General features: G+C 39.2%; 1 protein-coding gene across 3 annotated transcripts in view; it reads left to right on the top strand.

The window, feature by feature from the left end:
• LOC115214090 (S1 RNA-binding domain-containing protein 1-like) overlaps positions 1–17641 on the top strand; it is a 257151-nt gene that overhangs the window by 47239 nt on the left and 192271 nt on the right. The window lies entirely within an intron of this gene.

Raw genomic sequence — 17641 nt, 5'->3', positions numbered from 1 at the left:
GTAGCATTTCAGCAATCTCACCAGACCAGCCTTTCATTGTGTTGACATTGTTTGTGGTGGCCCTAATGATATGAACTTCAGAAGAGTGAAACAAGTAATTGGAGTATTATTGTTTTAAGTCTATAAAGAAGAGGAATATATTTGTGAATGTCTGCCAACAGGAAGTGAGTCCTTGCACATGTCCTGTGAAACAGGTAATTCTTACTCAATGAATTACATTTTCTCTCAGTCTTGCCAAACCTTCAGAAAAAAGCACCTGAAAGCAGAGGGGGATAGGAGTAGCAATAGTGCGTATATGCATATACATATCTGTATTTGAGCATATAGACACCCTAAATGTATTATATATATATATATATATTAGAAGAAATGAGGTAAAAATCGGATGGTTTATATTTACAGATATTTTTTTGTATATTACATTTTTTATACATCATATAACTTAGATCATGTATTAGCACTTTCTCCCATTCTAGTGGGGTTTTCAAATCAAACTAAGTTCCTGTGTGAAAAGTTTTGACCATTTTATAGTGGTATTGAGTTTGTAGTGGTGGGCAGGAATATAAGACATATATATATGTATGTATGTATGTATGTAGAAGTATGTATTCATTCTCTCATATATATATATGACCAAGATATAAATCTGTACATATACCAGTATAGCTATTTACATTTATATATATATGCACATCCCCCCACATAAATACTTACACATAATTGCATTTTCTTACACAGGCATACACAGAAATACATGAATATATATATATATATATATATATATATATATATAATATATATATATATACACCAATTAAGGACTGAACACGAAAAGTGGACAGTCAACATGCTAGATATAGACGTCAAATCGCCATTCACCACAAAAGATTATGTTCTCAGATCAAACTCAACACTCAACCACTGGTCTTAATTGATAAATATCAATTTCTACCCTTAATTAATTTTATATATATATATATAATATATATATATATAGGCACAGGAGTTGCTGTGTGGTAAGAAGCTTGCTTCCCAACCACATGGTTCTGGGTTCAGTCGCACTGCCTGGGACCTTGGGCAAGTGTCTTCTACTATAGCCTTGGGCCGACTGAAGCCTTGTGAGTGGTTTTCGTAGATGGAAACTGAAAGAAGCCTGTTATATGTGTATGTATTTGTCTGTCTGTGTTTGTCCCCGCCCCCAACCATTGCTTGACAACTCATGTTGGTCTGTTTACGTCCCTGTAACTTAACAGTTCAGCAAAAGAGAATGATGGAATAAGTACTAGGCTTACAAAAAATAAGTCCTGGTGTGGATTTGTTCGACTAAAGGCAGTGCTCCAGCATGGCTGCAGTTAAATGACTGTAGTAGTCATTCAACTGTGGCCATTATATCAGAAGGGACTGATATAATAAGCACGAGGCTTACAAAGAATAAGTCCAAGGGTTTGTTTCTTTGACTAAAAGGCAGTGCTCCAGCATGGTCACAGTCGAATGACTAAACTTGCAATGTTACTCAGCCAAATTGGCACATAATGGGAAAATACTATGAATTAAGTTCCCCTAAAATGTAAATACAAATGGAATGAAACAAATTTCACATAAATCAGATAAGTGGTTGTAAAAATATTAAGGGTTTTCAGGGTATAAATACCCAAAACTGTGCATAAAGGGAAAGGTCTCTGAAATTAACTTAATCCTGAAAAGGAAGTGATTCTTATCTTTCAGTTAGACTGACTTGACAACGAAACAATACAAATTTTTTACAGTAAATGTTTCTATTTTCACTTTTGTTAAGCACAATATTTTAATCATTGAGAAATATTTTTAAGTAAATGTGATTTCAAAAATGTAAGTTGTTTGTACAATAAGTTTTTATATTTTAGCTTTCTTTCAACAGACAATATTTTAATATCTTTTGAATTTATTTTCAAATGAATACCGTTACGATAATTTTCGTAAACTTGGTGTGAAATTTTTTTCCATAGGTTTTTTTTTAATACAGTCAATGTATCTCATTTCGAAAGATTTGGTTGCTATTTCTAGCATGCCCTGTTACCACGTAACCGCTATTTGCGATAATGGACTTGAAATACCCATTATATAGTAGCAAGGTGTGCAAGAAATAGCTGCCAAATCTTTCCTTTTCTGTGTAAAGGAGCCACTGATGTGTGATTTCTATGTCACATTCGTTTTAAGCATGCAAAATAACCTGAAAAAGAAAAAAAGAACCCACAAAACAAAACTCAGACTTTCCTGGTGACACAACAGGTCATTAGTAGTCTAGTATATATATACATGTAAGATCCCAGGATCAAGGTGTAGGAAGAAAGTTAGCTTCAAGCAATCCATAGTAGATATGAAAAATAACTTTTAGGAATAATAGTGATTTATTGAGGCGGAAGGTTGTGATTTTTTCATATTGAAGTACAATAAGCTGAAAAAAATTCTTTTTATAATTCCCAGTAGGCAACTAGGGTTGCTGAGTATGCAAATAAGAATGCAAGAGTTAAGGAAATGCAGTTGATAAGTTGATAAGTGGAACCTCAGAAGTGGTAAATATTCAAGCAAGATGTATACCGCAGTCTGCTTGTCAGGCCAAGGGTGTCTTGATTAAATGAAAGTATACATGGTTGCAAGGAGGTACTTGTTAACAGGCAGAAGATTCGATCAAAATATGTAGAGAGCACAGTAAGAGTGGAGAATATAAATGTGGAGAGAAATTAAGAATATAAAAAAGAAAATAGAAAAGAATAAAAGGAATAAAAAGATAAGGGAGTGGGAGAGTTAATTTAGGTAAGGTCATTTGACCAGTAGTCTTCAATCGGTCTCTTTTGAGATATATATATATCTGAATTTTTATGTAAATTCTTTTTTATGTGCTTTTAGAAGGTATGACAAGTAAGCACTTGTTTAAAACTCAATATATTTAACAACATATGTGTGTGTGTGTATGTGCTTATATATATATATAAATTTGAAAAAATGAATAGTGATGGCTTTTTGGGGAGTGGTGGATAATTTTTATTTTAATCTTAATAATAATGTTTTCAGTGAGTTACTCTGATATGCTTTTCAAGCTTCAAATAGCCATTTTCAAACGGAAAAATGTATGTATGTATAAATATATGTGCGTGTATGTATGTATGTATGTGTGTTTGTTTGTTGTTGTGCTTCTTCCCCACCACAAACACACGCTTTTGTATTTTTATATATATATATTTCACCCCCATTTTGTGTATGTGTCATGCTAGCGCGGAAAACGGATGTTAAACGATGATGATGATGATGATGATGATGATATATATATATATATATATATATATATATATATATATATATATATATTTTTAAAAAAAAATTTTTTTTTTATGTATACTTGTAAGAAAAATATCTTTCACTATTCAAGCAACTAGTAAAACACATTTTTCAGTTTGAAAATAGCTACTTAAAGCTCAAAGCTCATATCAGAGTAACTCACTGTAAACATTATTATTAATAACGTTAAAATAAAAATTATCCCCCACAAAAAATCATCTCTACTCATTATTTCAAATAAATATAATACTGTATCAAGAACTTTCTTTTTATTATTCTGTGGCTGTGTGGTAAGAAGCTTGCTTCCCAACTACATGGTTTCAGGTCCAGTCCCACCTGCTTGGCACCTTGGGCAAGTATCTTCTCCTATAGCCTTGGGCCGACCAAAGCCTTGTGAGTGGATTTGGTTGACAGAAACTGGAAGAAGTTCATCATATATATATATTCAGGTTTGAGTTTGTGCTTGCCCTACCATCACTTAACAGCTGATATGGGTGTGTTTATGTCCCCGTAACTTAGCAGTTCAGCAAGAGAGACCGATAGAATAAATACTAAGCTTACAAAGAATATGTCCTGGGGTCAATTTCTTCGGCTAACACCCTTTAAAGCGGTGACTGAAACAAATAAGAGAAGATATATATACACACATGTACACATCTGTTTAGTTTACAGTGATCCCTCGTTTATCGTGGTAGATTGGTTCCGAGACTGGCCACAATAACTGAATTTCCACGAAGTGGGGACACCATATTTACAGTTTTTATTTAACATGTATTTGGACTTTTAAAACCCTCCCTGTACTGTTAACAACCCACCTATTACAGTAGTCTATTAATAACAAGGACAACTGTTAAGCAATAATACTTTAGATTTAAAAAAATAAAGATTGTTACTGTTACACTGGCCAGATTACAAAACAGAAAGCTGAGATTCGTCATCTCTCTCCATTGCACCAATCACAGCCCGTGTTAAGTTCAAATACCCCTGTATATGCTTTTTTGCTATTTTAAACTTGTTTCGTCGTTCCTAGACTAGGAAATAATATTTATTATTAATATTTTAATGGATTTAATAAAAAATTTTAGGTGTTCATATATATTTTTAAAATCCGCGAAGTTGTGAATCCGCAATAGTTGAACCGCAAAGTAGCGAGGGATCACTGTAGATGTTGGAAAAATTAGTATTCAGTATCATAGTAGAGATAAATAAGTATTTTATGTGGGTGAACTGGGTCTTCAGCAAGTTATGACATAATTTGTGGTAAAATAGTATGTGTGCATGTGTGTCTTCATTCTATTTGTATGTGTGTACATGTGTGTTTATGTACGTGTGTGATTTTGTTATCTATATATATTTATGATGAGAAAAGCTGAGGTTTTTTTTGTTAAATCAGCAATCAATATAAAACTAATATTTATTATTGTGATGAAAAGACTTGGAGAAGAGTTTAGAAACGTCTTTGTACATTCAAAAATATTTCTGTGGTCTCCATTGGTTCATGTATTTTCCCAGCATAAACCTATATGTGAGACTAAGTCAACCAGTTGCTACTGAATTGTACTTTTATTTTATGTCTACTACTTTTCTACTTCTATTGTCTTTCACCCGCCTAAACCTGAGGGGACGCACACACACACTTCCACACACATACATAAGCATACATACTTGCTTAGAAAAATGACAAGACAGAAAGAACTCTCACGTTCCATATGCACAAACACACACACACACACACTATCATATTTGAAGACAGTCATCAAACAAGTCAGAGATATAAATATACTTACACATTATATGAGAAAGAGAAAGAGAAGAAAGAAAAACACTCATAAACAATGCTGACTACACCCTCTCTTTTATAAAGGCGGGTGTGATTGAGAAAATTTTGTTTTTTTCCAGTGCTTTTTTGTGAAATCAACCGAAAATGGGAAATAATGAATTTTAATAACTTTCATGTCACGTGTTTGTCATGCTTTTATGCTTGTAAGAAGGAAAAATATGGTATCTTAAAAACGAAAAAAAAAAATATAGAATTATACCACCATGGTTCATTTGAGGTTTCTATAATGGCCTAGGTGTTGCTGTGTTGTTAAGTGGTTCACTTTGCAGCTATGTGGTTTCTGGTTCAATCCCTTTAGGTGCCACCTTAGACAAGTATCTTCTGTTATTGTATTGGGGTGACCAAACACCTGAATGTAGAATTTGAAAGACTGTAACTGTTTCGAAGTCTATCATATGGATTGTTCCCATTGTCAGTTGGTAGACTTGAACTCTCACCCAGTTTAACTCTTTAGCATTCAAACCAGCCATATTCAACCTAAATACTCTACCTGTTTTGTGTTGAAAGTGACCAGATCAGGCCTCACACAACTACTCTAAAATGTCATTCTAAAAGTAAAATATCATTCTAAAGTAAATAATCATAGGCGTAGGAGTGGCTGTGTGGTAAGTAGCTTGCTTACGAACCACATGGTTCTGGGTTCAGTCCCACTGCATGGCATCTTGGGCAAGTGTCTTCTACTATAGCCTCGGGCCGACCAAAGCCTTGTGAGTGGATTTGGTAGACGGAAACTGAAAGAAGCCTGTCATATATATGTATATATATATATATATATATATGTATGTATATATATATATATATAATATATATATATATATATATACACACATATATGTATGTGTGTTTATATATATGTTTATGTGTACCCCCAACATCACTTGACAACCGATAGTGGTGTGTTTACGTCCGTGTAACTTAGCGGTTCAGCAAAAGAGACCGATAGAATAAATACTAGACTTCCAAAGAATAATTAAGTCCTAGGATTGATTTGCTCGACTAAAGGCATTGCTCCAGCATGGCTGCAGTGAAATGACTGAAACAAGTAAAAGAGTAAAGAGTAAAAGAGTATATCATTGAAATCTGAAGGCTATGAGCTAATGCATGATTAATTCAAAGCAATTTGAATTAACAAGCATTACATGTGGCTGAGTAAACTGAATGCTAAAGGGTTAATGGCATCACATGGTTCTTGAATACCTTTAGCAGAGTCTATTCTGATACAGGCATTCTGGTCAGGTCCTCTGCGGTTAGTTTTAGGAAGGGCATTAAGCTGTGGAATCCATGCCAAAGCAAATAGTGGAACCTGGTGCAGCTCCTGGCAAAGCCAGGAGCTGCACCAGGAGCTGCCAGCTCCTATCAAACCATTTAACTCATACCTGCATGGAAAATGGGTTTTAAATGAAGATAGCCTTGAGAGGGATGGACTCTGCTAGGCTTTCTCGCCCTAGATACATTGTATTGCTGCAGCACCCCAACAGCCCCCAAGGGACTTGTCAAATGACGAATGATGATGATGATGATGGCGGCGAGCTGGCAGAAACGTTAGCACGCCAGGCGAAATACTTAGTGGCATTTCATCTGCCGCTACGTTCTGAGTTCAAATTCCACCAAAGTCGACTTTGCCTTTCATCCTTTCGGGGTCAATTAAGTGAGTACCAGTTGCACACTGGGGTCGATATAATCAACGTAATCCGTTTGTCTGTCCTTGTTTGTCCCCTCTGTGTGTAGCCCCTTGTGAGCAGTAAAATAAATAAGAAAGATGGTGATGGTGATGGTGAGGATGATGGTGATGATGATGATAATGATAATCAGCATGAGGGAGATATTTCTGAAAATATGGTTCTTTACAGTAAGCACATTGGCTATGATGTTAAAGTCCTGGGCCATTAACTTTATAATATTAAATTAAGACTTTAATGTCATCTACTTCATAAGGGTTCAAAACAAAGCCCTATAACTTTAGCTACTCCCATGTACTTACTGTTTACTATGACCTTGATTGTGTTACCTGCACTAGGAAGGAAATTTGGTTCAACAGGGCAACAAGTCATTTCAGTATGGTAGCTCGGCTGTGGGAAATGAACGCAAACCATGAAAATGGTTGGTGCACCAGGTCTGTTTCTATGTTTCTAACTTTTATCTTTTGCTTGTTTCAGTCATTAGACTGCAGCCATATTGAGGCACTTACCTTGCAGAATTTTAATTGGATGAATCAGCCCCAGTACTTACTTTTTTAATCATGGTTCTTATTCTACCATGCTGCTAAGTTATGGGATGTAAACACATCAACACTTGTTGCCAAACGGTGAGGATGGTGGACAAACATAGACACAAAGACACACATAGATACCCCTCCACACACACACATATATATTCTGAAATATATAGAATTATATACCCATCACAGCTGATCTTACCAGTCAAATGAGCGTAAGGTTATATAATCGGATTGTTATCTTACACTCCATTGTATTCCTCACATGAAACCGATTGGTAAGATCAGCCATGATGGATATATAATTCTATATATTTCGGATGATATATTTACTCTATTAACAGATATACGAGTCCATCTTTACCCTGGCTTATGGTCTCTTAGACAACTCACGTATATATATATATATATATATATATATATATCTATATATATAAAACGCTAGTTGTGTGAGTGTCTGTCCCCTTCGATTTAGATTCCTAACTCCTCCCACATTTTGCGGTGCAGTTTAACCAAATTCGGGTATCTTATAGTCGTGATTCATATCGAGCCCATCTGACTATTAGCGCGCGTCAACGATGAGTCTACGATTTTAAAAATAATTTAACATCATTTTTTATTCCATTTTAATGCATAAAATGCATCGTGTGTCGATGGCGGTGGAGTTGGCGTCCACGCTCACAGCTGCACCTGTTTGCTTCTCCCCCTTCCCTCCCTCGTGAAGCTGTGGGGAAGGGAGTGTAAAGAAATCAACGTCGTAATGCATTGTGAAGGAGACCAGCGTTCTTTTAGAACGACTTCATGGCTTGAAGACACCAAAACAAAAATGGCTAAGAAAGCCCGAATTTATAAGGGAAGTAACTCTCTAAAAATGCTTATATAGTTATTTCCCTTACAAACCCGAGCAACGCCGGGTGATACTGCTAGTATATATATAAAACTGTAGTTGTGTGAGTGTCTGTCCCCTTCGATTTAGATTCCTAACTACTCCCACATTTTGCGGTGCAGTTTAACCAAATTCGGGTATCTTATAGTCGTAATTCATATCGAGCCCGTCTGGCTATTAGTGCGCGTCTACGATGAGTCTACGATTTTAAAAATAATTTAACATAATTTTTTATTCCATTTTAATGCATAATTTTTCGTGTGTCGATGGCGGCGGAGTTGGCGTCCATGGTCACACCTGCACCTATTTGCTTCTCCCCTTCTTCCCTCCCTCGTGAAGCTGTGGGGAAGGGAGTGTAAGGAAATCAATGTTGTAAAGCGTTGTCAAGGAGACCAGCGTTCTTTTAGAACAACAACTTCATGGCTTGAAGACACTGAGTCAACGATTTAAAAAAAAAAATTACCATCATTTTTTATTCCATTTTTAATGCATTTTTTTGCTATAACTCTCTAAAAATGCTTATATAGTTATTTCCCTTACAAACCCAAGCAACGCCGGGCGATGCTGCTAGTATATATATAAAATAATAATAATAATATTAGGGAGTAATTCCAAACTTACAGGGAAAAATTAGATTTAGGATTAAATCCAATTTTACAGTATAAATATATATATTAAATTAGAGATAAAACCACACATATATATAAATAGACTGGAGCCTGATGCAGCCTCCTGTTTTCCCAGACCCCGGTCGAACTGTCCAACCCATGCAAGCATGGAAAACGGACGTTTAACAATGATGATGATGATGATGATATATATATATATGATGGACTTCTTTCAGTTTCTGTCTACCAGATCCGTTCACAAGGATTTTGTAGGCCTGAGGTTATTGTAAAAGACACTTGCCCAAGGTGCTATGCAGTGGGACTCAACCTGGAACCATGTGGTTGAGAAGCAATATAATTCCCATCTACACACAACTACAAAACAATATTTCAGCTAAGCGCTTTTCTCTTATGAATTGAAAATATAGGACGAACACAAGACCGAAAGTAAAGCGGGAATCTACAACTCGTTTTTCGACATGTGGATTGATGAGAGATAAACAAAAGTAAATAAAATGGAAATATATTGCAAGGGAGTGGCAGAAAAACGTGTTTAGACACGTGGATTAATGAAAGGTAGGCAAACATAAATGCAAGGAGGTAAACAAAGAAAAATCATGATACGAATGAAAAATAAGTGGTTCCTTAGATTCACTCCCCTCTGTGAGAATTGTAGGAGTTCATTGCTGAATAATTAAATGGTTAACGATAGGACTGAGGAAGAATATATTTTGGAGGAGTGTTTTCCTTACCAAATACACTTAGGATCTCACGTTTGTAACTATGTGTTGAACAACTTTGGTTAACTGAGATTATGTAGTATATGTATATATACTACATACTCTCTAAGGGTATTATTATCATCATCATCATCATTATTATTATTATTATTATTATTATTGTTATTATTATTATTAAGGCGGTGAGCCGGCAGAATCATTCTCACACTGGGCAAAATGCCTAGCTGTATTTTACCTGTTGAGGTCAACTTTCCATTTCATCCTTTAGGTGTCAATAGATTAAGTACCATTGAAGCACTGGGGTCAATGTAATCGGCTTACTCCTCCCCAAAATTTCAGGCCTTGTGCCTATAGTAAAAAGGATTGGTGTTATTATTATTATTATTATTATTATTATTATTATTGAGTGAGAGAGCAGTGCATGCAATCAAAGTGACACTGGGGTAAAATATATATGAAGCCCAGTATACCCATCATGACTACCCGTCTGATAAAGGTACACCAGGCACATGCATCACAACCAAATGTGTGCGACATGGTGATCTCATATCAAGATAAACAGTGCATGACCTTGCAGGTGGGGCCCAGTTAGAATTTTCTTCTGGTCGAGTATCCCATCCCGCTCAAAAGGTCCCTGAATAAAGATTGTTTAAGGATGTTGAACTAACCACCCATATTTCCAAAGGTGAATTATCCAAACCTCCAAGAATCCCTCTCAACACACGGCTATGATGCTTCACCACTACTTCTGCTCATGATCAGAGATGCACATATCGTCAGCCACTAAGGGACGTGCTCAACTGGTTAAAGTCAAACAACTAACAAGTAAATCTGTGGTATTGAGCAGAATATTTGCTGTAGCCCATCTTTTATACCAAGACAAAACAATGTAGATGATAACACTTCCAATTAGTTAAGATCAGAAGCCATGAGAGCCATTGCCTGGTACTGCATCAGGGCATTTATTATTATTATTATTATTTTATTATTATTATTATTATTATTATTATTATTCATATACACACAATAGATTAGACTGTTGGAAAAAAAAATTTCTAACATCGGTCAACAACAAGTAACCTTACATGCCAAAAACCCTTCTAAGTATCCTAGCTGTCCCTAAGAACACTGTTTTCTGGAGCTGTACTGAACTCCCCACAAAAATCCAGGTCTTGTACCTATAGTAGAAAGGATTATTATTATTATTATTATATTATTATTATTATTATTATTATTATTATCATTTGCTGCAATGCACAGTGGCACCTGCTTGGTGGTCAAAGTAAACAGCTACCTATTGGAATCATTTCACATTGCACGTTTGGTCCATCAGGGCTACCCACTGTCACCTCTTCTGTATGTGCTGGCTCTTGAGCCACTGCTGCAACAGTTGGAACAGTTAGGGGATATCCCTTTTGAACTGGGATTCAGGAGGGTAGTATCGTTTACTTCTGTTTACCTTTCATTAATCCACGTGTCTAAACACGTTTTCCTGCCACTCCCTTGCAATATATTTCCATTTTATTTACTTTTGTTTATCTCTCATCAATCCACATGTCGAAAAACGAGTTGTACGTTCCCGCCTTACTTTCAGTCTTGTGTTTGTTCTATATTTTCAATTCATAAAAGAACAGTGCTTAGCTGAAACATTGTTTTGTAGTTGTGTGTAGATGTGAATTACATTGCTTCTCAACCACATGGTTCCAGGCTGAGTCATACTGCGTGGCACCTTGAACAAGCGTCTTCTATAATAGCCTTGGGCCAACAAAAACCTTGTGAATGTGTTTGGTAGACAGAAACTGAAAGAAGCCTGTCGTGCATACACACATATATGTGTGTGTGTGTGTATCATTCACACACGATAGTATGTGAATAATATTCTTAAGGTCAGCATTTACTCACTTGCGACCGCTTCTCGACTACAGGGATCCCATGATGCTAATTATATCAAAACAAAATTTTAAAATAATAAACTACTACCGGAAACAGTGGTAACACCTAGAAGTAAATTCAAAACCTGAATATTTTGTTTTTGTTTAGCTCATATGATAGAACTCATCAAGACAAGTGTCGTGGTGCTAATCTTTTCAAAAAATATTCAAAAGGAAAAAGTTATTATGTAAGCTAAATGTGCCATAAGAACATAAAACAGTTTTCAAGTTATATTATTACTCATTACAGTACTCAGACAATGAGCTGGCAGAGTCATTAACAGGCAGGATGAAAGCTTCACGGCATTTCATTTGTCTCTATATTCTGAGTTCAAATTCCACCAAGGTTGTCTTTGCCTTTTATCTTTTCGGTACTCAATAAAATGAGTATCAGCTGAGTGTTGAGGTCGATGTAATCAACTTCCCTCCCCTCTGGATTTGATGGCCTTCTGCCAAAATTGGCAATCAATATTGCAAACTGTTTGATTCTATTCAGTATTTAGGTATTTTGCAAAGATCTGCCTCATTTTCATAGAATACACTATATTGTAATAAATATATATTGTAATAGAATGTGGTGTGAATAATATTCTTAAGATCAACATTAACTCACTTGTGACCACCTCTAGGCTTTGTCACTAATTCAGTTTTTTACCAAATTTGATGTTTATACATTTTTAGATTGGTCACCTCCTAAGCTACATTTTGAGCTACAAAATTTGAAATTTGGTTCAATAGAAAAAAAGTTGAGTTGTGAGGTCAAAAAGGGGAGAATAATGCTTGAAATTGACTTCAGGGATATACATGCTACGTTGCATGCATACTCTCATAAATACACACACACGTGTGTGTGTGTGTGTAATGAATGCGTAGCTTTAAGGAGAGAGGAGGTAAGTTAACAACAATTAATGACAAGTGGACTCTTTTCTGATGTCCATTTTAAATAAACACTCACACACACACACACATACATACACACACATCATCATCATCATCATCATCATCATTTAACGTCCGTTCTCCATGCTAGCATGGGTTGGACAGTTTGACCGGGGATCTGGGAAGCCAGAAGGCTGCACCAGGCTCCAGTCTTATCTGGCAATGTTTCTACAGCTGGATGCCCTTCCTAACGCCAACCACTCCATGAGTGTAGTGGGTGTTTTTTACGTGCCACCGGCACGGAAGCCAGTCGAGGCGGCACTGGCATCGACCACGATTCGGATGGTGGTTTTTATGTACCACCAGTCCAGGGGTCCTGGCATCTGCCGAGTGCCAGTCATAGGATTGGTTCAATTTCGATTCCGATTTCGATTTCAATTTCACTTCCCCAACAGGTCTTCGCAAGCATGGGTGCCTGTCGTCGGATGAGGTTCGATATCGACTTCGCTTGCCTCAACAGGTCTTTGTGTGTCCAAGGGAGGAAAGGCATGCATAAGTGGGCTGGACTCACTTGTCCTGCCTGGTCTTCTCACGCACAGCATATTTCCAAAGGTCTCGGTCGCTGGTCATTTCCTCAGTGAGGCCTAAAGTTCGAAGGTCGTGCTTCACCATCTCGTCCCAGGTTTTCCTGGGTCTACCTCTTCCACGGGTTCCCTCAACTGCTAGGGATTGGCACTTTTTCACACACCTATCTTCATCCATTCGCCAATGACCATACCAGTGCAATCGTTCTCTCTGCACACCACAGCTGATGCTTCCTTAGGTCAAACATTTCTCTCAAGGTACTAACGCTCTGTCGAGTATGCACACATATCATCATCATCATCATCATTTAGCGTCCGTTTTCCATGCTAGCATGGTTGGACGGTTCTACTGGGGTCTGTGAAGCCAGAAGGCTTCATCAGGCCCAGTCAAATCTGGCAGTGTTTCTACGGCTGGATGCCCTTCCTAACGCCAACCACTCCGTGAGTGTAGTGGGTGCTTTTTACGTGCCACCCGCACTGGTGCCAGACAGAGCTGGCAAACGGCCACGAACGGATGGTGCTTTTTATGTGCCACCGGCACGAGGGCCAGGCGAGGCTGGCAACGGACACGAAACGGGGCGGTGCTGGCAACGGTCGCGAAACGGAAAGTTCTCTTACATGCCACCGGCACTGGTAACACATCTGCAATTTCCATTGATCGATTTCCATTGATCGATTTCGATTCTGATCCTCACTTGCCTCAATGGGTCTTCACAAGCAGAGTTTCGACATGCCACCGGCACTGGTAGCACATCCGCAATTTCCATTGATCGATTTCGATTCTGATCCTCACTTGCCTCAACACGTCTTCACAAGTAGAGTTTTGTGTCCCAAGAAGGGAAGGTATGCATACGTAGGCTGGCTCCATCCCATGTAGAAGGCCACGGGTTGTGGACTCACTTGTCCTGCCGGGTCTTCTCGCGCACAGCACACTTCCAGAGGTCTCGGTCTCTAGTCATTTCCTCAGTGAGACCTAAAGTTCGAAGGTCGTGCTTCACCACCTCGTCCCAGGTTTTCCTGGGTCTGCCTCTTCCACAGGTTCCCTCAACCGCTAGGGTGTGGCACTTTTTCACACAACTATCTTCATCCATTCTCGCCACATGACCATACCAGCGCAAACGTCTCTCTTGCACACCACAACTGATGCTTCTTAGGTCCAGCTTTTCTCTCAAGGTACTTACACTCTGCCGAGTGTGAGTACCGGCATTACACATCCATCGGAGCATACTGGCTTCATTTCTAGCGAGCTTACGCATATCCTCAGCAGTCACGGCCCATGTTTCACTGCCATGTAGCATGGCTGTTCGTACACACGCATCATACAGTCTGCCTTTCACTCTGTGCGAGAGGCCTTTTGTCACCAGCAGAGGTAAGAGCTCTCTGAACTTTGCCCAAGCTATTCTTACTCTAGCAGTTACACTTTCAGCACACCCGCCCCCGCTGCTGACTTGGTCACCTAGGTAACGGAAACTATCAACTATTTCTAGTTTTTCTCCCTGGAAAGTGACGGAAGTTGGTCTCAGAGCATTTTCAGTGTTTATTGTTCCTGAGCATCTGCCACATACAAAAACCATCTTCCTAGTTAGCCTTCCTTTGACATTGCTGCATCTCTTATGTGTCCATAGCTTACACTTGGTGCATCTTATAGAGTTTCTACCTACACCTTTTCTACAGATCGAGCAGGGCCATCTACCTGAAGGTGTTTGTGATTTGTCTACCTTCCTACTGATTACGACTTTGGTTTTAGCTAGATTGACTCTGAGGCCCTTCGATTCTAATCCTTGTTTCCACACCTGAAACTTCTCCTCCAGTTCTGATAGCGACTCAGCAATTAGAGCAAGGTCATCAGCATAGAGGAGCTCCCAAGGGCATCCTGTCTTGAATTCCTCCGTTATTGCCTGGAGGACTATGATAAATAGGAGGGGGCTGAGTACTGAGCCTTGGTGGACCCCTACCTCTACCCGGAATTCTTCACTGTACTCATTTCCAACCCTCACCCTACTAGCGGCGTCCCTATACATGGCCCGCACAGCTCTCACTAACCATTCATCTATCCCTAGTTTTCTCATTGCCCACCAGATAAGGGATCGGGGGACCCTGTCGAAGGCTTTCTCCATGTCAACAAAAGCCAGGTACAGGGGCTTATCTTTGGCTAGGTATTTCTCCTGCAGCTGCCTTACCAGGAATATAGCATCAGTAGTACTTTTCCCTGGCACAAACCCAAACTGCATCTCATCTAAACTAACTCTCTCTCTAATTAGTTGGGCTATGACCCTCTCCGTAACCTTCATCACCTGGTCCAACAGCTTGATACCTCTGTAGTTATTTGTATCTAGGGCATCACCTTTACCTTTGTAGCAGTTGACTATTATACTGCTACACCAGTCATTGGGTATGACCCCTTTGTGTATCACCTGATTAACTATATGGGTGACTAGGCTATAGCCGACACTACCAGACATTTTGAGCATCTCTGCAGTGATTCCTGATGGGCCTGGGGCTTTCCCTGTCTTCATGCTTCTAATTGCCTTAGCTACCACAGAACTATCAACTCGGATAGCTGGTCCCTCTGTTGGGTCAACATTCGGCAGACTCTCTTTATCCCATTCATTTTCTTCATTCAGCAACCTTTCATAGTGGCATCTCCAAACCTCTCTCTTGCATCCTCATTTAGCGCAAGTGAACCATCTTCCATGCGAACACACTTCTCTCCTACCACATCACGATTCTCTCTCAAACACTGTCTTGCAACACGAAACACCTCCAGTCTTTGGTCCTCACGGCGCAGAACATTGGCAAATTTTTTCTTATCTGCTTCCCCTCTGGCTAAATAAACCTGTCTCCTAGCTTCTCTTTTGGCAGTCTGATACAATTCCCTGCTACCCCCATTTTTCCAGACCTTCCAAGCCTGTCTCTTTTCTCTAATAGCCCTGTCTACAATATTGTTCCACCACCACGTTATTCTAGGTCGAGAGGGGACTTTGCACCAGCCACAGATCTGGTCAGTGGCTCTCAGCAGGTTGTCCCTTAGAAACGTCCAGCTGTCTTCTACCCCCTGTGATGCTCTATCCCCTTCTACTTCGTCAGAGGCTTCAAGTAATATGTCCCTAAATCTCTGTCCATTTGCAGGATCTTTAAGCTTCCAGATCCTTCTTCTCCATATTTGTCGTCTTCTGGTTGTCCTCCTAGTCCTGATCCTAAAGTCACTAACTACCAGTCTATGTTGTGGGGTACATTCTTCACCTGGGAAGGTTTTGGCATTTATAAGCAGCCATCTCTCCCTTTGCCTTGTAAGGATGTAGTCAATTTGGCTGGTATGTTGGCCCGATTGGTAAGTGACTAGGTGGCTGGTAGGTTTCCTGAAGTTAGTGTTGCAAATCATAAGATTATTTGCATCGCAGAACTCCAGCAGCCTGGTTCCCTCCTCGTTGCGGGAGCCATAGCCATAGCCTCCATGTACGCCATGGAAGCCCCCAGCATGTCGTCCAACGTGACCATTGAAGTCACCAGCCACAAAGATAAGGTCTCTGTCGTTCGTCAATGAGGTAGTCTGCAGTAGAGTGTCATAGAATCGGTCTTTCTGTCCATCGGGTAGCCCCGACTGAGGAGCATAGGCTGATATAATGGTTGCTAAACTATGATGAAGCACTAATCTAATCTTAAGTATTCTGTCACTTACTCTGATTACCTCAATTACTTTATCTACCCATTTCTCAGCGATAAGTATACCCACGCCACCAACCCCGTCAGTGTTCCCTGCCCAGAAAATCTTGTACCTGCGTTCCTTGCCTGTGAGGAACCTAGCTGATCCTCCTCTCCACCTTATTTCTTGCATGCAACATATATCCACACATCTCCGTTCAAGCATCTCGACTATCTCACCAGACCTACCTTTCAGAGTGCCAACGTTGAGGGTGCCAACCCTGAGGGTGTGGAAGGCATGGGCTCTAGAGACCCTGGGACGGTGGACAGTAGCTTCGTGTACCTGAAAAGAAAGCTCGCATTTGGCAGAATTCATGTGCAAGAAATGAAGTAGTAAAGTAGCCTTCAGTACAACCTGCATAACGCTAGCCTTTCATATTTTGCACTGTATGAACATTACCTTACATAGGTCGAGACTAGGGGTAGGGAGGGGTATGGATGGTGAGAGCATTTGCAGTCTTCATGGGAAGCAACCCCGGAATGGAAGAGAATAGGAACTTCCGGCATGCGTGGTGGGGGGGTGGGAGGGCGGGTGCACCGTAGCTGAGTAAAGAGGTTCTGTTAATCGTGAGCTAGCAAATGGGTTTGTATGAATCGGGAGACAATACTAATTGAAAAATTGAAAAATCAGAGTGGCTATGAACCTGGAGACAAGTCTAAACGAAAAAAAAAAAATGTTTGAGCTAGACAGGGTAATGAGGGAATACTGAAAGAATGAGTGACAATACAATGAGATGGAAATTGAAGAATAGAGAAAGAATAAGGATAAGTGCAAGAAAGAAGGTAGTCGTAGCGAGGTTGGACGATTCACTTAACTTTTAGCCATTCATGATCTGTGCGTATTCTTTAGATATTTTGAAGCGAGTGGGGTTAACGATAAATGCGATGGCTCTTTTATGTATGGCGATGATGGTTTTGGGAGGGGGGGGCATAGAGGACCA

The sequence above is a fragment of the Octopus sinensis genome, linkage group LG7 (assembly GCF_006345805.1).
Source record: "Octopus sinensis linkage group LG7, ASM634580v1, whole genome shotgun sequence".
Classification (NCBI taxonomy): Eukaryota; Metazoa; Mollusca; class Cephalopoda; order Octopoda; family Octopodidae; genus Octopus; species Octopus sinensis.
The sequence above is the reverse complement of the archived record's forward strand: the minus strand, read 5'-3'. Positions and strand labels throughout refer to the sequence as shown.